This window comes from Lissotriton helveticus, chromosome 11, assembly GCF_964261635.1.
Source record: "Lissotriton helveticus chromosome 11, aLisHel1.1, whole genome shotgun sequence".
NCBI lineage: Eukaryota > Metazoa > Chordata > Amphibia > Caudata > Salamandridae > Lissotriton > Lissotriton helveticus.
The window spans coordinates 1,038,062,643-1,038,085,131 of NC_136072.1; the positions used below are offsets into that span (position 1 = coordinate 1,038,062,643).

The following is a 22,489-nucleotide window of genomic DNA, read 5'->3' on the forward strand; positions in this document are numbered from 1 at the left end:
GTTCGGGCCGTAGTAGCCCACCACCGACAGAGATTGATTGAGCACTCTGATGTTAGCTATCGCCCACCTTCCGTTAGGGTCTGTTTCTACGGATTCTAACCTAACTTTCAAGGAATTCTTAAATAAAATAGCAACTCCCTTTGTGACACAATCTTGATTAGTACATACATATGAGTCCACCCACCTCAAGTTTTTCGCAATCTCCTCCCACTCTTTCTTCAAAAGGTGTGTTTCCTGTAGTATTATTATCTCACTATCTATTGATTTTAAGTATTAGAAGATCTTTCTCCGTCTACTCTTCGTACGTAGCCCATTTATGTTCCAGGAGGTTATCTTTACTTCTTTCACCTTCTGAATCATTTCTTTTTTCTGTATCGCCACCCCCCGGATTTCTCCTTCTTTTTTTTTCTAAAGTGTTTACGGGGACATTTTTTTCTTTTTATTTTTACCCTATCTTGCTCCCCACCCCCGTGTGTTTCCACCCCTTTTTGTTCCCCCCTCCCTTTCTTCTTTTTTAGAATGTGAATATTAAAACTTAAGTAATAGTGAAAGAAAAGAAACAACAAAAGTGGGGAGACACACCCACCCTCCCAGGGGAAGCCTCCCTTTCCTCCTTTGGGCTCTATTTCTGGCCCCTTTTGAGCTCCTTACCTTAGTTCATATTTCTTGAAGTACGCTACTACTCTTTAGATTACGGAGATAAACAACTGCTCTGCATTCAAATTTGTGTTACAGACTGAATCTTTATCTGGTCACGCATAAGCTCCATGAGTGCTCCCACTTCCTTGGGGTCTTTGATATTATGCATTTTATTCCTCCACATTATTCTAAGAGAGGCAGGAAATTTCATCTGGACGGTTGCGCCTAATGATTTTAGTTCTGGCATCAACTGTCCTAGTTCCCACTGCCTGTACTGGGTAACTTTTGCGATGTCAGATCGAATTTTAAACGACCAATTGTCTTTGCTGATATCTCCTCCTTTCAATGCCTCACTCAGGAACCTTTCTTTAAGAGTATATGTCTTAAAATTCACTAGAATTTTCCTCGGGTTCTTTCTCTCTTTTGTTTTGCCAAAGGGGTCTCGGCGTACCCGTTGGATGTCGTCTCCTAGCCCAAGTGATTTACTCCATGGAAAATGTTCTTCCAACAATGCGACCACAATTTTTTTTACATCTGAGCCCTCTTGGCCTTCCGGAACATTAAGAAGTCTGAGGTTGCATCTTCGAGATTGGTTTTCTAAAGCCTCCAGCTTCTCCTCAATATTTTTGTCCTTGGCTTTCAGGGACCTAATTTCCTTCTCAGTTGTTTCCATCTTTTTGTTCAGTCCCTCCACCATTACTTCCACTGTAGTGACTCTCTCTCCCAGGGCATTAAGCTTAACATCCAACCTCTCAAACTTTTCATGCATCTTGTTTTGGTTACTTTCCAAAATCTCAAATCTTGCTCTCATCTCTTCCATCATTTTTTCTAAGAGAATCTCTGTGCTGTTACTAGGAGTAGCCTCTGCAGGTTCTAAATCAGCAACCTGGTTCCAGGAAGCAGATTTAGGCAGATTTTTAAAAGAGTTGTTACCAGGACTTTGTGTCGGACTTTGGAGTGGGCTCGAGGTTGGGCTAGGGCCCAAATTAGCTTTTGGACTAGTGCCTTTATTATACCCAGGACTGGGAAGCTCTGGAATGGGCGAGGATACCCGACTCGGAGAGTGAGCCGGGACTGGTTCCTGGATGAAACAAATGTCCTGTTCAGTTGTCACCCCTCCCGAGCTTACTAGGTCAGGTACTAAGTCGGTATCTAGGCTGTTTTCCACTTCCATTTCCACTCCCACTTCACCTTCAGACGCGAAAGATGTGTGGTTGCTTTTTTCGCAGCTTTCTTCCTAGCTACTATTTTGGAGCTCAAAGTAAGACCTCAGTAACGGGGTAACTTTAACCTTGGGAGCTTTACCCTCTATGCCTGCCTCTTTGTTATCCCTTAATTGTCCTTTTTTATTGTTAGATTTATTTACTTGAGGCTTCAGAGCTTTACGAGTGATTCTCCTGGTGATTTTAGGAACCACCGGTTGTTTAGTAACTGACGGGAGGCTTGCCTTAAGGAATTGTCTGTTTCTAAGGCAATAAGCAGACCTACCCTTATTGTCAGAATTACCTGGGATTGGGGCTAAACCTAAGTCTTTTTTAATTATAGCCTTTTTCTGGGTCTCCTTAGCTTTTTTCTCCACAACCCCCGGGGGAGTCAGACCAGACCTTACCCCTTTCTTCTGGGTTAGAGCCACCCCTACCGGTGCCGCAAAACAATCACTAGCTGCTGGCAAAGGGAAGACTGCCTCATCAAAACTCAAGTTTAACCCCTCCACTTTTGCTGAGGGGACACTCACTTCACTTTCTTTTCTCTGATAGGAAAACGTATGTAAAGAAAACTGGGCTATTAGCAGGTCTTTTGTGATTTTGTCTGAGGTAAAACAGTTCAAGCCCTTTATTGTTGTTTCAAAATTTGAGCCCCTCTGTAATACGTCAGGCAGTACTATTATTTCTCCTGAAACTGTTCCTTTTTCTGTTTCCGAACAAATACCTTCTCTTCCTACAACTAAGCGTGGAGCAGGGAAGCCTCTTGCAGATCTCCCAGCCTTTCCTCGCAAGTAGACAGCAACGTGGCTCGCAGCCCTCCGACAGCACCGGTGAGCCTCTGAAGCCGCCTCCCACCAGTTAACAACTGAGTGGGATGAGTGGGATGAGGTACTGATTCCGCGGCAGCCTTGCTTTGCCGGATTCACTCCCACTCCCTCTCCCTCCTCAGGATATGCCGCCTCCTCCGTTACCGCACCGAATGCCACGTCAACATCAAGATCGGTGTCAGCCCACGCCAAGTTTCCAGGCTGTTCCCTGACCACCATCTCATTTCCCGGTATGCTCCGGTAAGAACCGACGATTCGAAACACGATTCAAACCCGTCCAGGAGCCGTCGGGAAACCGCCGCAGGTGTGGGCTGTAAGGGTGAAATGCTCATTCACTGAGTCGGAGGGATGCTGTGAGGTCCGTATCTTTTTTTTTTATCTACTGGCTGGCCGATACTTGCAAAGTTCCTTTAATCTTTACTTTAGGCACAATGATGTAGTCGTATATAGTTACATTAAGAAATTAAGCCTTAGCTTTGCATTGCAGAGATTCAGCTCCGTTCGTAGCAGCTTCTTCCCATGGTCTTTCCGAGAGAAAGGTGCGGAGCTCACGACCGGCGTTAGCGTCCGGCCGCCATCTTCCCAGCATATTGCTCTTGCCTAGTGTGTAATTTGAATTGAGTCGCATCCAGTTATTTATAGCAGGACAAATTGGATTGTAGCTGAAGGCAGTATGAGTTTCTCTCAGTGGGGCAGTATGGTGTTCAGTGAGGGAGCAGATGTAGCACTGGGGGCAGAGCTGCTAAATTTAAAACTGGGGATCCAATTTCAGCCTTCATGAACAGTCCCCCAGACCACTCTCCTGAGGGAGCACATTCCCATTCTCCCTCTGTCTCACTCACTCTGACTGTCTCACTCTCTCTCTGTCTCTCTCTCTGTTTCCCTCTCCCTCTCTCTGTTTCCCTCTTTCTCACTCTGTTTCCCTCTCCCTGAACTCTATTTCCCTCTCCCTCTCTCTCCTTCCCTCTCTCTTTACTTCCTTCTCCCTCCTTCCCTCTGTCTCCCTCTCTCTCCTTCCCCCTCCCTCACACCGAGGTCTCCTTCCCTCACTCTGTCTCCCTCCCTCGCTCTGTCTCCCTACCTTGCTCACTCTGTCTCCATCCCTCCCTCGCTCTGTCTCCCTCACTCCCCCTCTGTCTCCCTCCCTCTCCCTCGCTCCTCTGTCTCCTCCCCCTCCCTCGCTCTTCCTCGCTCTCCCTCGCTCCTCTGTCTCCCTCCCTCTCCCTCTGTATCCCTCCCTCGCTCTCCCTCTGTCTGCCTCTGTCTCTCTCCCTCACTCTCCCTCGCTCTGCCTCGCTCTCCCTTGCTCTGCCTCTGTCCGCCTCCCTCGCCCTCCCTTACTCTCCCTTGCTCTCCCTCGCTCTCCCTCTGTCTGCCTCTGTCTCCCTCCCTCGCTCTCCCTCTGTCTGCCTCTGTCTCCCTCGCTCTCCCTGTCTGCCTCTGTCTCCCTCCCTCGCTCTCCCTCTATCACCCTCCCTCTCCCTCTCTCTGCCTCTCCCTCGCTCTCCCTTCCTCTCCCTCTGTCTACCTCTGTCTCTCTCCCTCGCTCTCCCTTGCTCTGCCTCGCTCTCCTTTGCTCTGCCTCTGTCTGCCTCCCTCGCTCTCCCTTACTCTCCCTTCTCTCCCTCACTCTCCCTCGCTCTCCCTGTCTGCATCTGTCTCCCTCGCTCTCCCTCTGTCTGCCTCTGTCTCCCTCGCTCTCCCTCTGTCTGCCTCTGTCTCCCTCTGTCTCCCTCCCTCGCTCTCCCGCAATCTCCCTCTCTCTGCCTCTCCCTTGCTCTCCCTCGCTCTCCTTCTGTCTCTGTCTCCCTCCCTCGCTCTCCCTCGCTCTCCCTCGCTTTCCCTCTGTCTCCCTCACTCGCTCTCCCTCCCTCGGCCTCTGTCTCTCTCCCTCGCGTTCCCGCCTTCTCCCACGCTCTCCCTCACTCTCCCTGTCTGCCTCTCCCTCGCTCTCCCTCTGTCTCCCTCCCTCGCTCTCCCTCTGTCTGCACCTCCCTCGCTCTCCCTCTGTCTGCCTCCCTCGCTCGCCCTCCCTCGCTCTTCCTCGCTCTCCCTCTGTCTGCCTCTCCCTCGCTCTCTCTCTGTCTCCCTCCCACGCTCTCCCTCTATCTGCCTCTGTCTCTCTCCCCCTCTACCTCCTCCCTCTCCCTCTGTCACCCTCTTCATCTCACCCTGCCTGTGTGTGCCCTGGCTGAGACAGCTTCCAGGCACACACACAGCCGCACCCGAGCACTTCACAGGTCTTTAAAAGACCACTTGCATGTTAATGAGGTTTTGTTCACCTCTTAGGCCCCTGCAGCTCCACTCTGACTATGGCGGGATTCGCCCGCCTCCACAAGGCAGCAGAGTCTCTTGAGTCGCGCTGCCGTAGGGGTGTTTGCTGACACACTGTTTTATTAAAACACGGGTACGATGTTTGGACAGTCCGCGGGCCGCCAGGGAAGGCTTTCCGGGCCGCTGTTGGCCCGCGGGCCGTACTATGAGTACCCGTGCCCTAGAGCAACACTGACTCTGTCACTGAGGTCACAGGACCCCTGAGAAGAGCTGGCTCTAGGGCGGTGCGACTGGTGTGACCGCATTGGGCGCTGACTATGAGTGGGGGTGTCGTATATTATGGTTTTAAAAGCACTTGCTGCCTCCTTCCTGGCCGCCAGCTATTTTCGGCAATAATAAAAATGTCATGATAACTCTGATGAATAAACTTCTTCCTAGAGCGAGATCAGAGATTTGTCTAGTGGAAGTTTTGACTCATGGAAAGATAGTGCAGAGGGTTAATGTGCCTGCTGCAAAGACAATGGACCAGGCCCATCACAAAGTGCACATATTGTAAAAAGGTCAGTGGGTTACTGCTTTTGTCAGTGAGATCCTTTTACTACTTGCAGTTTATAAGTTAAAATCCTAACAAAGAACAGTGAGCTATTAACTTTCAACTAAGAGCTGCATACAAACTGCAAGGTATAAACTAGAGCGTTATGTTTTTTTCCCCTAAGCCTTTGATTATCCTAATGTTGCAAAAAGTGTTATTTTTTATACAAATCAATAATGATTTTTAAAGAGAACTCCCAATCATGGTATTAAGTTTTAAATTCTGAGTTTGTGTTTCTCCAAGCCAATCACTATTAAACTATACTGTCTACTAGTATGGTTATCATGTGACTCCTACACCTTGTAGTCCTTTGTCTTATGTAACATTTCCTATACAGTCATTTACACACGTAAAATTGATTGTCTCTGTGTATATTGCTGACGACAGAAACCCCATGGCTCGGAAACAAATGGCTCGTGCTTCCACTTTTAAGCATTTTTGGGACATTCTGTGATTAAAATAAATTCACAAAGTGGAATATGTTTCATATGTCAATAGCTCATATTAATCGTTAAATAATCATGTGTATCCATTGGTTGAATTACATAACATAATAAGCTGTAACTGGTCAGTGAAATGCCAAACAAATACTAAAGATTGGGATGTTTTGCGCATCCTGGCCACACCTCTAACTCCGCCCACTGATCCAATCCTCAGGTTATTCCCGCCCTCTGATTCTCCGCCCACAGTTCCCCAACTTTTTTTCCCCCACTTCGACCACTGGTAAGAAGAGACGTCTTTCTACCTCAACACCGCCCCCACCCCCACTGTCATGCAAAGACAGAAGAGGCACTGCAAGATTGGGAAGCCTCCACAGCTTCCACCTAAGCCTCTCCATCTGCCCTGCAGGCTACAGGAGCACAGTAGTTTGGCAAAGGGAGAGGAAGGGGATGTAGAAGACTTGCTTTGAGCCCTTCTGGGGCCCTCGCCTTTGCTGAATGACAGTTGCGGAAGAGTCTGAGCATGCCAGCATGCATGGTCACTGATCAGCTTTCGTTCACTGAGTGCACCTAGTCCATCCATGCTCGGAATCTGAAGCCTCATTAGGGCCACCTAGTCCATCCATGCTCGGAATCTGAAGCCTGGTTAGGGCCACCTAGTCCATCCATGCTCGGAATCTGACGCCTGATTAGAGCCACCAAATCCATCCATGCTCGGAATCTGAAGCCTGATTAGGGCTGCCTACTCCATCCATGTTCGGAATCTGAAGCCTGATTAGGGCTGCCTACTCCATCCATGTTCGGAATCTGAAGCCTGATTAGGGCTGCCTACTCCATCCATGTTCAGAATCTGAAGCCTGATTAGGGCTGCCTACTCCATCCATGCTCGGAATCTGAAGCCTGATTAGGGCTGCCTACTCCATCCATGCTCACCTGCATGTGGCCGTGTTTACCACAATATTGTTGCCTAAACATCGTCTGACAAAAATCTGCAAAAATATAGCCCATTGGGAGTGAATGATGGGAACTCTACGCACATGAGAGTGATATGCTTGTAATTGATATTTATGACACAATATTTTTGTCAGACAATATCATGCAGTGATATCCTGACATACACTCCTCGTGGCACACAGACCTTACATGGCGCCCAACTTTACACGTGTTTACTAGTACAACCATTGTCCGCTTTGTGTTCCATTCTCTGTGAACTCAACGCCCCTCTTATTAAAAAACATGTTACTAACGCATGGTGCGGAAGGGCACTCTCTTTTACGGACGCACATTTCCCATTGGAATGGCCACATAATTCGCACTGACAGGCAGTTTTACTGATAAAACTGTATAGCGCACAAACGACAATGAGTAGAAATCGGGTTTCAGTAAATATGTATTACTGGCACACACAAAGGCCATTAAACATCTGGCGACGATGCAGCACAGCACAGGAGCAACCTTGGTCAACCCTTTTTATGTAGCGCTGTGGTTAGTTTGATTCTGAGTGCAAGCCACCCGCTGCCTTGCCACCTCTAGATTTGATATGTTTTACTTTTATTTGTTCTTGAAACAGCACAGATTATGTTACCACTTGCAGAAGAGGTAATATCTACACCTCAGAGCCCTGTGTGCCTGCGGGTGTGTTTCACCCAGGCTGGCATGGGAACATGCAGTTGTTCACTATACAGCTTTTGTTTACATTTCAAATATGTACAATATAATGCACAGAGAGATAAGTGAGTTTCTCAGAATCGTCCTAACTATTTTTGGTCAAGGGCCGAAGCCGGGTGGGGCAGCTCGGCCACTAGTCCACCCGATAGAAAGATTTCGTGGCTGGCAGCCTTTCCCTAAACATCGTTAAAATGCGACGCATTCTGGTGAAATGTGCGTGACAAGGGCCCATGTGTTTACTGTCAGCAGTGTGTGTTAACGAGTTGTATACACTGAAACTTGGCAGTTGTTCAGGGCGTGCTGCGCAGTGGCGCAGCAAGGAAGGGGGGGGGGGGCAGCGTTCCCTCCCACCCCCCTCTCTCACCTACGGCCCGCGCGGGGGGGGGGGGGGCTGCAGGCATTGCCAGCACCCCTCTCCCCCCGCCCAGCTCGCCACGGCTGGTCTAAGCAGCCGTACTATCGCCTCCTTCACTGCTCGTTTTATCAAAAAATATTGTCTCTTCTGCATGGGTGCCAGAATCACAAAATTATTTCTGGGGCTTGGTCACGTGACTCGATTTTGAATATTAATTGGGAAGAACTGCAGGTGGGAGAGGAATGTGGCCGGTTTAACCTCTGGTGAAATGTGAGCGTTTTTTTACCACTTGAAGTTAGTTAGATACAAGGTAAGGGTTAAAACAGAATTCAGCAGAAGGATCAGACCCGTTAATTAACACACTGGCAAACACCAAAACCACAGCAACAAGTGCTGCATAAAGTTTCTTTTAATTATTTATTGAATTACGACATGCATATTTGGATGGGTTTCCAAATTTATTCATGTAATTGGTTAAAACAAATCCTGTACTTGCATATTCCCACAACTATAGGGCTGACGTATTTGAACAGAGTGCTCATGTGCCTGTATGGCATCTGTTTGTAGGTGCTGGTGTTATCAAAAAGGCAAGTTTGGCTACAATGGGAACATCTGCAAACTTCTCAAACTAAACGAATTACACAGGGTATTGAGAGAGCGCAAATCGAGAAAAAAAATTAGAAGTGCACCATATTTACAAGCACGTTGCATCAGTTTAGTAAAGGTTACATAAGAGTGTCGAATTTATAGAGTGAAAATACATAAGTGTTTAATTAAAATAGAATGCATATATCAGTGTGAAAAGCTAATGTAGAAGTGTGTAGAGATGTTAGAATGATGTTGAAATCCCATGTTATGTGGCTGTTGTAGAGGAGAATGTAATGCTGCTAAACGTAGAAATGTGTAGGCCACATGGCAGTTCACAGAGAATGAAAGGGGTTGTTACCTTCTCACATGATATGGATTTTAATGTTGTTGTAATTCAAAGCATTATTGATCATAGAACTGAAATATATGTTTTATAGAAGTGTTTCATATAACCATTGTGTGTAATAAGTTAGAATACTGTTTAGACTAAGAAATTAAAGGTTTGCAGAGTGCACAGGCCCGTTTCATGTAATTCTAATAGGCCTGAATAGATAAGGTCATTTCTTTTGATCTGCATGTGTTAGTTAGAGAAATGTCATGTTAAGCATAAATTGCGGAGCCTGCTCGAAGGTTTACGACTTAGAAGATACGGTGGAGGCCGGAATTTGGGGCCCACTGTACAAGTGTCTGTTTGCAGGTGCGAGGAGGTTCCAATCAAGAGAGTGATGAATAGGGTTTTGTTCAGAGAGCCAGGCACAGGCCTGGAGGAGGCTTCAGGAATTTCCTGGGGGGTACCGTCCTGCCGGAGAAGAGCCTGAGAAGCAAGGTCAACGCTAACGATGGGCCCAGAGGAGTATCAGCATGGAAAATGCCAGAACCAACACCACGTGAGGGGCGTCTCTAAAGGGCGTTTCTATTGTAAATGTGATTTTTGTATTAGGGACAGCACCCCTGGGTGGAGTTAATGCAGATGGTCTGAGGAACCTAAGAGAGCGGATGGGTAGGCAGATAGGTTAACTGCGAGACACTGATTCACGACGAAGACTAAGGGAAGTGAGTGATCTTCTTTGGAAGTCACCACTGCTGACACCTTTTTAGGTTAAGATTCTACTAAGTAGGGATGTCACTTAGTCTAGTGTAGGGACAGTCTAATCTGGATTTTCTTCCTTTCTGTAAATGACTCACAAGCTACAGCTTGTGTCTATTCTTGCAACTCTGATGATTTTCGAATTGGTTTTGGTGATATTCTTCTGCCGACTAAGAGCATTTAGAAAATTTATGTTTGTATTGTTACCAGTATATCTTTTGAACCTTATTTTGAGATGTTTGTATCTCCAGTTAACTTTGGCTTTATAATAAACTTTTAAAACTTATTCGTAGTAAGTGGTTCTTTAGAGTGGTGTAAGTCCTTAACTGATTGACCTAGTAGTGGATTGCCTTTTACTCTATGACAGGTATCAACGGTTCAGTCGACCTGAGTTGGGATCTAGACCTATAGAAATAGATCAGAAATCCCGCCGTAACAGTTGGTAGCAGACAAGGATGGTTACCTTCTAGAGGAAGGTGATCTAGACTAGGTTAAGATTACCCCAAGGTCCCTAGAGATCGAGAGATGAGCAGCGGAAGAATGGCCTGCCGAAGAAGGTGCTGACGGTGCGAGAGAAAAGCAGCAGGGTCGGACGAGAGTGAGTATAACAAGGGTCATGCGTTGACAGATTGCGGTGTTTTGTGTTGTATCTGTATTGTAATGTCATGCGGAGTTGAATGTCTGTAGTGTGATTGAGAGAGGGTTGTGAGCGCTCGCAACCTGGCAAACTGGGAAAATCTTAAGTTCGGGGAAGAGCTTAAGTGGTTCGGGTGTATCGAACATCCAGAGTAGTTGTCGACCAGAGTAAAGGGGGTCATGAGGTACCATTGATCGCCCGCAGGACCGAGATAGGGGGAACGCAAGAGTGAGTGTGTGGGTAACGGACGCAGGTCGAAAGTTACCGTGTGTAAGTAACCTATCAGTTAAGGTGATTGTCTGGACGTACACGGAAAGACATTTCGTCAGTTAAGGTGACAATTACAGTTAGACTGTGGGCGTACAGTCAAGGAAAGTGATCGCTTGGTCGGAAGTAATCATTTTTCAGAGTATGAATGGGACGCATGCATGACCGGGAGACGAGCGGAGAAAGGAGGGGAACTGCTGCGAAGGGGAGACGAGTGACGTCAGCGAGAGCCGCGCTGTGATAGGCCGGTTGGTGTGAAGCCGCGCTGTGATAGGCCGGTTGGTGTGACGTCAGCGAAAGCCGCGCTGTGATAGGCCGGTTGGTGTGAAGCCGCGCTGTGATAGGCCGGTTAGCGAGAACCGTGCTGGGATTGGTGGATTGTCATCAGGAAGTAAACGAACGCGGAGAAAATAGAAATTTTGTAGATTTGAACATGAAGTGTTTTAAATGTTTGAGAGCGATCTTTAAGAGAAAAAGAAGAGAATCCTATCACGGGGAAGAGGCACCGCCAGAGGGTACACCAGCTCACTATATGGCAACGAATGTTGGGTTGCATACTATACTGTGGCTTGATACTTGGAGTAAAATTACAGAAGGGAATGAGGAACTGACTTTTCCGAAATACGGAACGTTTAGATTAGAAGTGTTGCATCAGCTGAAAGCAGTTATGTCCTCATTGAGACCTTTGCCTAGACCAACACAGTTTGAGGCGCTTAATGCGTGGATTAGGGCGGCGCACAACAGGAATCAGAACAGGCGCCAAGAAAGGGTAAGGCGATCAGTAAGGGCAGTGCAAGATGCCAAGTGGGATGCGGAAGCTAAGAAATGGAGGGTACAGACGATTGAGGTGGATAAGTTGTACCCAGTGAGAGAGGTTACAGGAGAAAAGAGACCCATAGAAGAGGATGACGAGAGCGAGTCGGAGGATGGCCTAATAAATAGGTTGTTGATAGATAGACCGCCTCCGGACAATAGGGAGATAGAAGGTACTGAGCTCCCAAGGGAAGATAGGGTTGACATAGAAGGGAACATGACACTCCCTATAACGAATTGGGTACCTACCAAAGGTGAGGAGACACCTCAACATAGTACGGTACAGAGAGTAGTCGGAAGGGTTGTGGTGCAGAAGATGCCAGCAACAGAGAGGGTTGAGTCTTATGGATTGCCAGATGCTCTTCAAGTACCCGTTACCATAGGTCCTATAGTGTCGGTTTATCACCCAGAGAAAGGGAGAGAGGAAGAACAGGTACGGCTAGACAGAGATAGAGTTGAGATGGAAAGAAGGAATAACACGACAAATGCCTGGAGGCAATTGCCAGGACCGATAACGTGGAGCACCCCATTGGATTCAGCAGTGGATCCCGTAACAGAACAGGGGGGTCAGAGAGGACCGATGGACCTGAGGGGACCACGACCGAAATCCTATAAAGAGTTGAGGGCTGACTTGAAGGAATGGGATAGGTCCACAGAAGCACCGAGCAACAGGTCAAGAGCAGAAGCTGAATGGGGAAGTCGAGGCAACAGGACATTATCTCACTGCGGGGCTAGCGAAAGCAGTCAGGAGCGGGACGGTAAAAGTCAGGAGAGTAGAGGAGTTACACGTCATATTGACGGTGGAAATGGGCAGGAGCAAAAAGGTAGAAGTGCGGAGTGTGGAGAGACGTCTCGTCTCATTCAAAGTGAGGGAGACCAAAGGACACAAGAGTACAGGGATCTTAAGTGCACTCTCCACGCACCTGATGATAACGTACAGCACTGGAATCGTGGGAACATGGGGAACCGCGAAGGATCTTGCCATGCGTCGAGTGATCAGAGATCACAGACAAATTGCGAAGGCATGGGGAATAATGGAATGTCTTACCATGCACCTAGAGAAACCAGGCAGAATGGGAAATGTGGGACTATGGGAAATAGAGAAGTGTTTCACTATACACCCAGAGAGGATGGAACTGCATGAGACCTGGAGAGATGGGAGCATGGGAGGACTCCCCATAACACGCCTGAGCCCAGACGTAGGACTCAGAGCTGTGATGGGAGAGATGTAAATGGACTCTCTAGAGATAGCATACTGAAAGCTGTGATAAAAGCCAAAAGACTCGATGTGACCAGCTTAAAATCTAACCTGGACGAGATAATAGATGGTGTGTTGCCTTTAGAAAGGATTGACATGTACGAACATGATGAGCTGCTGTTTATAGCAAAGGATATTACTCGAAAGGCAAGAGCAACTCATGAGAAACTGTTTGAACTGGCAGACAAGTATATGGTAGATTTGTCCAGAACAAAGGCATTGCAGGGTAACCATAGGTTGCATTATTCAGATCAGGACTTAGAAGAGAGGAGGACAACTGGATTAAAAACACACATAAGGGAAATGATCACAGGAATAAGAGCATGGAGAGATCTGGACAAATGGGAAGAGAGGTGGTCCAAGAAGGGAACTGTTAGGCGGAGCGCAAATGTGATGTCTCCGGAGGGAAGGCTACTGCAGATGGAGGCATTCCCTTTGCGAGAAATAGCGAATGGGAGTTATGTACACGTGCCCTGGAGTAGGGGAGATTTGGCTGCATTTACCAATTCATTTCCGAAGTTAAGGGAAAATCCCGTAGAGTGGTACAAGCAGGTAGAGAGGTTTGTCAAGATTTCAAAAGTATTGTGGATTGATTTGAACACCTTATTTGACATTGTGGTCCCAGGAGACTTGTGGATAGCATGCAAGGTTAGTGTCGAATGGCCAACTGCAGAACCAGAAAGGGATGCTCGTACCAATGGACCGTCAGAAACAGTAATGTTAAAATATGAAAGGGTGATGACATGGCTGAAGGAGAAGGTGCCACCACAAGATATAGATTGGGTAAAAATAGACCGAACAAGACAGGAACCCAAGGAGACAGCCATGAATTTTATGAGCGATTGCTGAAAGCGTTCAAACAGTACAGTGGATTAGATGTAATGGATCCCAAAGATATAGGACAGTTTGTATCGAAGTTCGTTTTGGGGTTGAGACCTGATATTTGTTTGATGATTCAGCAACATTTAATTTCTTGGCAAAACAAACCATTGGATGAAATCTTGAGATATGCAAGGTATTGCAGTGATGAAATAGATTCCAAAGCAAAGAAACTAAAGGAGAAACTGATGATGGTGCAGATGCAGTCGGCTGGAAGGGGTGGACAGCAGCAACAGGGAACAGGGACAATGGGACGGAAACCAAATAGTCAGAATAAGGACAGCGAGGAAAACTCAAGACTTAGAATAGACATTGCTACATTGAAAAAAACGACAAAGTGTCACCAGTGTCACCAGGTGGGACATTGGAAACGCGAGTGTCCCTATAACCCTGAAAACGGAGAACTAGAAGTAGAGGAGGAGGAAGTTCGAGAAGTTCCAGTTCAAAGGGGGACAGTGGCAAAGAGTAAGTTGGCCAAAGGGGGGACTTCGGCTCCACGAGCCCAGTTCCCGCAGCCACCAAAGATTACGACAGGGGGAAAGATCTATAGACAAATGCCTCTTTTTATAGACGAAGAAGAGTGTTACTACGTTGATCCATTGACGGGACGACGTGTAAGTAGAGAGGAGGACTGTACCCTCGGGGCAGTTCTGGAGGTGGATCAAAGAGGACCGTTTGTTGAGGCTGAAGTGGCAGGGTGTCCTACAACATTCTTAGTAGATACCGGAGCTACTCGATCAAGTTTGAGATCGGCAGTGGTTCCAGATCTACCAATGTCGGGGGAAACAATTCAAGTGGTAGGAGTCGCAAATAGGAGAATGACTAACCCTTTGACGGAACCAGTGCTAGTGAGAATAGGAAACTACACCGATGAACATCAGTTTTATAGTATGTGATTCTAGTCCTGTGTGTCTGTTAGGAAGAGACTTATTGTGCAAACTGAACTGCACAATATACTGCACACCTCAGGGAGTGGAGGTACAGACTACAGACGATGATGCTACCTTTAAAGTTGCAAATTCGAGAGTATGCGTAGAACTGTATCCTACCCTGACTGTGGAGGAGCTTCCTTGGGACTTACGAGTTACGGTGTCATCAGAGGTATGGGATTTTACTGGAGAAGAGATAGGATTGATCAAAGGAGTAGAACCAGTGAAGATCATGGTAAAACCAAATGTTGAATATCCAAGAACGCCTCAATACAAATTGACCCCGGAGACGATTGCAGGAATAAAACCCGTAATCGACTCTATGATTCAACAGGGAATACTGAAGGAAATCGTGGGTAGTCCAAGCAACTCCCCGATTATGGGTTTGCAGAAACCTAGTGGGAAATTTAGAATAGTGCAAGATCTTCGAAAGATTAATAACATAGTTGTTTCATGTTGTCCAGTGGTACCGAATCCATCAGTGATATTGTTTCAGATACCATTCCAAGCTGAGTGGTTCACCGTGATAGATCTTTGTCAGGCTTTCTTTTCAATTCCATTAGATGAGGAAAGCCAGTATCTTTTCGCTTTTAAGCTGGAAAATCGTGTCCTAACATGGTGTCGTATCCCACAAGGGTATACAGAAAGCCCATCAATTTTCAACCAGCTATTGAAGAAAAATCTTGAAAGTCTAGTACTGCCACAGAACTCTGTTCTGGTCCAGTACATAGACGACCTACTTGTTGCGTCAGGAACGGAAGAAGCTTGTAAGATTGATACCATCGCTTTGCTGAACCATTTAGCTGAAAATGGGCATAAGGTATCTCCAAGCAAATTGCAGTACTGTCTGACAGAAGTACAGTACTTGGGTCACCGGATAGAAAAAGGAAAGCGCAAGGTGTCACCAGATAGGATAGAGGCGATAATGAAGATGAATGCGCCTACGACACAGAGAGAAGTCAGGATGTTCCTAGGAATGGTTGGTTATTGCCGACAGTGGATAGCTAACTTTTCCCTGAAAGCAAAACCCTTACAAAAACTGACGCACAAGGAGGTGAGTGATCCGGTACCATGGTACAAGGATTGTTTGATGTCGTTCCTACAGCTGAGAGAGGACTTGTGCCGTGCTCCAGCTTTGGGGATGCCTGATTACGAAAAACCATTTTCACTTTACTGCTGCGAAAGAGAGGGTTGTGCTTTGTCAGTTTTAGTACAAACTCATGGAAATGCCCGTAGACCAGTTGCATACTTTTCGACTACATTAGATCCGGTAGCCGCAGCGTTGCCCGGATGTCTCAAATCCGTTGCTGCAACAGGTGTCAGCATTGAAAGGTGTGAAAATATCGTTATGGGACACCAATTAGTGGTGTATGTACCTCATTCTGTAGAACTGTTAATGACCAGGACCAAGACACAGCACTTAACCAGCAATAGGCTCACGCGCTACGAGCAAGTTATTCTTGCTGCGGAGAACGTGACCATTAAGAGGTGCTCTGTTTTGAATCCTGCTACATTGATCCCACTTCCTAATGATATAGAAGGCGAAGAATGTGAAGATCACGATTGCCTTGATGTGACTGAACTATGCACCAAGCCAAGACCAGATATTGTGGATGAGCCGTTGACTGACCCTGATGAAATTTTCTTTGTTGATGGCTCATGTTTAAGAGACGATACTGGTCGGTTGAGAGCAGCTTATGCTGTTTGCACCATTACTGGAGTTGTGGAAGTCGCTTGCCTGGAAGGAGTACACTCTGCTCAGGTAGCCGAAATCATTGCATTGACACGTGCCTGTTTAGCAGGTAGCAAAATTAGAGTCACCATTTATACCAATAGCCAATATGGGTTCGGTGTAGTTCATGATTTTGGGCAATTGTGGTCTCAGAGAGGTTACATGACCTCCTCTGGTTCGCCTATTCGAAATGGGGAATTTGTGCGACTGTTGTTAGAAGCATTACAAGGTCCAGCAGCAATTGCGATCGTTAAATGTGTAGCCCACACCAAAAATACAGATTTTGTGTCGTAAGGTAATCGATATGCAGACGAAGTTGCTCGCTACTGCGCGGAGCAAGGATATTCTTTCACGGAAGTGGAAGTAGATGGGACTCAGGAAAAGACAGAGTTAAACATGATGCTAGAAACAGTTGATACTTGGGAGGATTTAAAAGACATGCAAGAGAACGCACCTGATTCTGAGAAAAAGGCATGGGAAACAGCAGGTTGTGTGAAAAGTGAAATGGGTTTGTGGGTTTCAGCAGATGGAAGGGCAGTATTACCTGATGAACTAGTGAGTCCAATGGCACGACAGATACATGGTCCAGTACACTTAGGAAGAGATGCCATGCTGAGGTTATTTAGGCAGACTTGGTATAATCCTAGGTTTAGGATTGCAGCAGAAGCAGTGTGTCAAAGATGTGTCACATGCCAGCAATTGAACGTAGGGAAAAGAACACCAGTTACAATGAGTCACATTGGGAGGTCTGGGGGGCCTTTCAACAGAATGCAATTAGATTTTATTGAAATGCCAAAAAGCAACCGCCTCAGGTATGTTCTGGTGGTTGTATGTATATTTTCCAGATGGGTCGAAGCATACCCTACACGCAGGTGCGACACACTCACAGTAGCAAAGCTGTTGCTTAGAGAGTTGATCCCGCACTTTGGGGTGCCGACCTCCTTGGAATCAGACAGAGGAACTCATTTCAACAGCTTAGTTGTGAAGATGCTTTGCTCTGCATTAAACATTGATCAGAAGTTGCACTGTAGCTATCGACCAGAGGCTTAAGGTATCGTGGAGCAGATAAACGGAACTCTAAAGTCCCGAATAGCCAAAGTATGTTCATCGACGTCCTTAAGCTGGCCTGATGCTCTGCCCTTGGTACTCATGAGTATGCGTAGCACACCAGACAGGAGGACAGGTCTCTCTCCACATGAGGTTTTAATGGGGAGGGCAATGAGACTTCCGTCTGTTATAACTACAGCCTTGTTGAACATTACAGATGACCTGATCCTGGATTATTGCAAGGGACTTTCTGATGTCATTCATTCTGTGTCTCTTCAGGTGCAGGCTGCTGAAGTTCCATCTTCAAGAGACCTATGTCACGACTTGTGCCCTGGTGATTGGGTCCTTGTGAAGAAACACGTCTGGAAGAACTGCCTAGACGTGCGTTTGAAGGGGCCCTACCAAATAATCCTGACAACGAATACTGCTGTAAAGTATGGAGGGCTGCCAAACTGGATTCATGCTTCCCATACTCGAAGAGTTCCAGCACCCTTAGAAGAAACAGCTCCTCTCACAGATGAAAATCCAGCTGTGGACGGCGAACCACTAGAGGGGATCAGTCAAGCTGTGGGGGTGTCGGAAGAAGTTGGGAGTGCTACAGATCCAGAAGAAGAAAGACAGGACGACAGTGAAACTGAAGTTGCCACCGTAGGAGAAAGTTGCTGTGAATACGGCTCAGACACAGATCAAGACAAGAGTGATCAAGAACCGAGTGTGAGGACAAGAAATAGGAGAACAAGGCGTGGAGAAGCTAGTTGGCCTGAAAGAAAGAAGAGGCCGAGCTTGAAGCCAACTCCAGAGAGAACTCTTGCTCCTATATCTGAAGACTCGGATCTGGACGAAGGTGCACAAAGACAGGAACAGGAAGGTCCGAGAAGATCGAGGAGGGTGCGAGTGCCCTGCAGAAGATACGCTACTCCTGAGTGGACCTACCTAGCTGCAGATGTCCAGTGCACGGAGATCCGGGAGGGTGAGGGAAGTGACATTGACCAGTACTGACCCAATCATAACATTGGAAGTAGTGTTGTTGATATCCGGAGTGGAGGTCGAAGGGTTGCTGACACTCACTATTCCTAATCCTCCTTATCTGAGCAGGATAAGAGAACTGGTTTTAAACAGAATAGAATTTCCGACTTTTTGTTCAATGAGGCCAACACCCGAGGAGATCATTCTTCGTTTGGAAATATTAGAATACGTGATTAGAGCCGCTGGAACACGTATCATTCCAGATTGTTAAAGACTTTGTAAATAAACAGATTGAAAGGTAACCTAGCGCCAAGTGGAAGAAGAAGAAATTTAGGGACTTCCATTTAGTGGACGGAGAAGGGCTAGGGTTGTCTGTTACTATAAGAACTCAAAGACTGATCTTGCAGAAGGGATTATCAGCTTCCAGGTGTGGTTCGGAAAGGCTGAATAAGCAAAGAAAAGAGACTTTGTGTTGTGAAAGAAAATCAGAACTACACTGTCTTGAGATCATGGAGGCCGGCAACCCAAACCGCAAGACAAAATGCATAGTAGGCACACTTTTAGTGGGAGTAATTTTCCTTATAGTTTTAGTAGTTACTATATCATATGTAGTGGGACATGAAAATGAAGAGAAGGCAACAAAGGAAGCAAAAATTGTACCGATACAGAAACCTACTACTGCTGGTCAAAGGGGGGACAATACAGAGAAAGATAAAGCTTTACTAGCAGCAGAGACTCGTAGGTTGCATGTGGATGAATCACAGGGAAATTTCAAATCAAATGCATATGCTAAATTGCTTTATGAATATATTGATGCTATGGAGGCAAAAGATTGCTAAGTGTGCATGCAATTGCCAGCCTCTGTAGACGAAGGTATTAGATATCATCATCTTCCATTGACTTATGGAATCACATGTAGTTTGTTGCTCAGTATATTCTATGAACGTGATGGTTTTGAATATTATTTTTCAAATTTTGATGCTGTTTTACCAGAAGTTCCAAATTACAAGCACATGAACACGTGGGATTATTATAAGAGTGAAGATAGATTAAAGACATTTTTCATTCCTTGGAAAACGTTGGATACTTCACATGCCCGAAGAAATAATTTGACTTGTAAAGTGTCAGAAATTGAGAAAAGGTTTATAGGACAGGTGGATGATCGGTATAGGAGACAGAAGATCTTAAAGGCTTCAGGCCAATGGAAAACAGATTGGACCGAGGAGGAAAGGTCACACAAAAGAAAGGGTAGTAATGGTCCAATAGCTTTAGATCGAGAGCAAAAAGGGAAACTGTGTATATATAGGGGTAAAACCTATGATGAGAATGTGTTTGTGGGAGAAGTAAATTGTGAACATGCTTTCCAATTAGAATATTATACCAAGGATTTCTTGAAGGGAATGCAGGTGATCCCGAATGTATATTTTGTTTGTGGAAGGAATGCATACGTGAAACTACCGGATAATTGTTATGGATCATGTTATTTAGCAATTGTCTTCCCCAAAATATACCATGCTAAGCATTTAGAAATTATAGAGGGAGGAACTCAAGCTAGAGGAAGAAGGGATGTAAGCGATGAGGAGGTAGTTGGAGACGTATTTGGTGCTATGTTTCCTCTTTTAGGGATAGTACTGAATGATGTCAAGATTAGAAGATTGGCAACAGTTGTAGATAGGTTGTCTGCCAGTACTGCTAGATCATTAATGCTGGTGGAGGGAGAGATGCAATCGATAAGGGCAATGGTTCTTCAGAACCGACTTGCTCTAGACGTTCTGTTAGCCAAAGAGGGAGGAGTCTGTAAGGCTTTGAAGGTTCAGGAATGTTGTACTTACATTCCAGACAATTCAAAACCTCTAGAAAAGTATATACGGAACATCACTGAGATTCATCATGAGATTGAGGATTTGACACAGGTAAATGTGTGGGAAAAAGTAGGTCATGGAATGGGTAAAGTTGGAGGTTGGTTTGCCAACCTAGGAAAGGGTTTCATTTGGTACATACTGAAACCTATCATCATAATAGTGATTTGTATAATCACCTTGTGGGGATTGGTGCGGCTGTACCAATGGTATAGATCAAATAGGTTGCAGAGATCCATGAGAGAGCAGGAGAGGAGATTAGCTGCGATGCAGGATAATCAGTACAGGAGTCTGAGGGCTCTAGAGATGATGAAACGAGAGAGTACTGCAACGAGTTCAGTTTGATTCAATTCATACCTCAGGGATGGTGTTGTTATGGTGATGACTACTAAAAGTCATCAAAGGGGGGAACTGAGAGAGCGCAAATCGAGAAAAAAAATTAGAAGTGCACCATATTTACAAGCACGTTGCATCAGTTTAGTAAAGGTTACATAAGAGTGTCGAATTTATAGAGTGAAAATACATAAGAGTGTTTAATTAAAATAGAATGCATATATCAGTGTGAAAAGCTAATGTAGAAGTGTGTAGAGATGTTAGAATGATGTTGAAATCCCATGTTATGTGGCTGTTGTAGAGGAGAATGTAATGCTGCTAAACGTAGAAATGTGTAGGCCACATGGCAGTTCACAGAGAATGAAAGGGGTTGTTACCTTCTCACATGATATGGATTTTAATGTTGTTGTAATTCAAAGCATTATTGATCATAGAACTGAAATATATGTTTTATAGAAGTGTTTCATATAACCATTGTGTGTAATAAGTTAGAATACTGTTTAGACTAAGAAATTAAAGGTTTGCAGAGTGCACAGGCCCGTTTCATGTAATTCTAATAGGCCTGAATAGATAAGGTCATTTCTTTTGATCTGCATGTGTTAGTTAGAGAAATGTCATGTTAAGCATAAATTGCGGAGCCTGCTCGAAGGTTTACGACTTAGAAGATACGGTGGAGGCCGGAATTTGGGGCCCACTGTACAAGTGTCTGTTTTCAGGTGCGAGGAGGTTCCAATCAAGAGAGTGATGAATAGGGTTTTGTTCAGAGAGCCAGGCACAGGCCTGGAGGAGGCTTCAGGAATTTCCTGGGGGGTACCGTCCTGCCGGAGAAGAGCCTGAGAAGCAAGGTCAACGCTAACGATGGGCCCAGAGGAGTATCAGCATGGAAAATGCCAGAACCAGCACCACGTGAGGGGCGTCTCTAAAGGGCGTTTCTATTGTAAATGTGATTTTTGTATTAGGGACAGCACCCCTGGGTGGAGTTAGGGCAGATGGTCTGAGGAACCTAAGAGAGCGGATGGGTAGGCAGATAGGCTAACTGCGAGACACTGATTCACGACAAAGACTAAGGGAAGTGAGTGATCTTCTTTGGAAGTCACCACTGCTGACACCTTTTTAGGTTAAGATTCTACTAAGTAGGGATGTCACTTAGTCTAGTGTAGGGACAGTCTAATCTGGATTTTCTTCCTTTCTGTAAATGACTCACAAGCTACAGCTTGTGTCTATTCTTGCAACTCTGATTATTTTCGAATTGGTTTTGGTGATATTCTTCTGCCGACTAAGAGCATTTAGAAAATTTATGTTTGTATTGATACCAGTATATCTTTTGAACCTTATTTTGAGATGTTTGTATCTCCAGTTAACTTTGGCTTTATAATAAACTTTTAAAACTTATTCGTAATAAGTGGTTCTTTAGAGTGGTGTAAGTCCTTAACTGATTGACCTAGTAGTGGATTGCCTTTTACTCTATGACAGGTATCAACGGTTCAGTCGACCTGAGTTGGGATCTAGACCTATAGAAATAGATCAGAAATCCCGCCGTAACAGTAAGAGTGCGTATGAATGTGCGTCTATAGGAGGTCTGAGAAGGGCCTGGGGAGGAGAGCGAGCCACAAAGGGAAAATGCTGAATTTTCTTTCCCGGAAGGCACAATCCATCAGGAAGGCACAATCCATCAGCCTATGTAAATCATGTTATCTGTCTGGCTATTGATTTAAATATTTGATCTCATATTTTTATCACTGCTTAAGGATCTTTCAATGTTTGCGTAAAACGAGGTACATGTTCTGCTGCAAAACCAAAAGTCACATCAATTGCAAAATGTTTTGAACGGAAATCTCTGATCAGTTCGGAGTAGGAATTGGTGCCGACCTTATGTTGCTGCTTATACCTCCTGCGCTTTTTACAACTTGTTAATTCACGGATCTTTAAAAGGGAAATATGCGTATAGCTTTTGGTAAGTTTTGAATAGCTGGTTGTTTCTGTCTGTTAAAAATAACAGTTTATCAGAAACTCACGGCGACAGAATATTAATAATGATAATACAAATTGCTTAAAAACACCGACCTCATCTTTGAGGTCCAAGATTGTGTGATG

At 45.5% G+C, this 22,489-nt stretch overlaps 1 protein-coding gene across 1 annotated transcript in view; it reads right to left on the bottom strand.

The window, feature by feature from the left end:
* The window catches only part of CCDC63 (coiled-coil domain containing 63), a 216,431-nt gene that overhangs the window by 104,021 nt on the left and 89,921 nt on the right, over window positions 1–22,489 (bottom strand). The gene's annotated exons all lie outside the window — the stretch shown is intronic.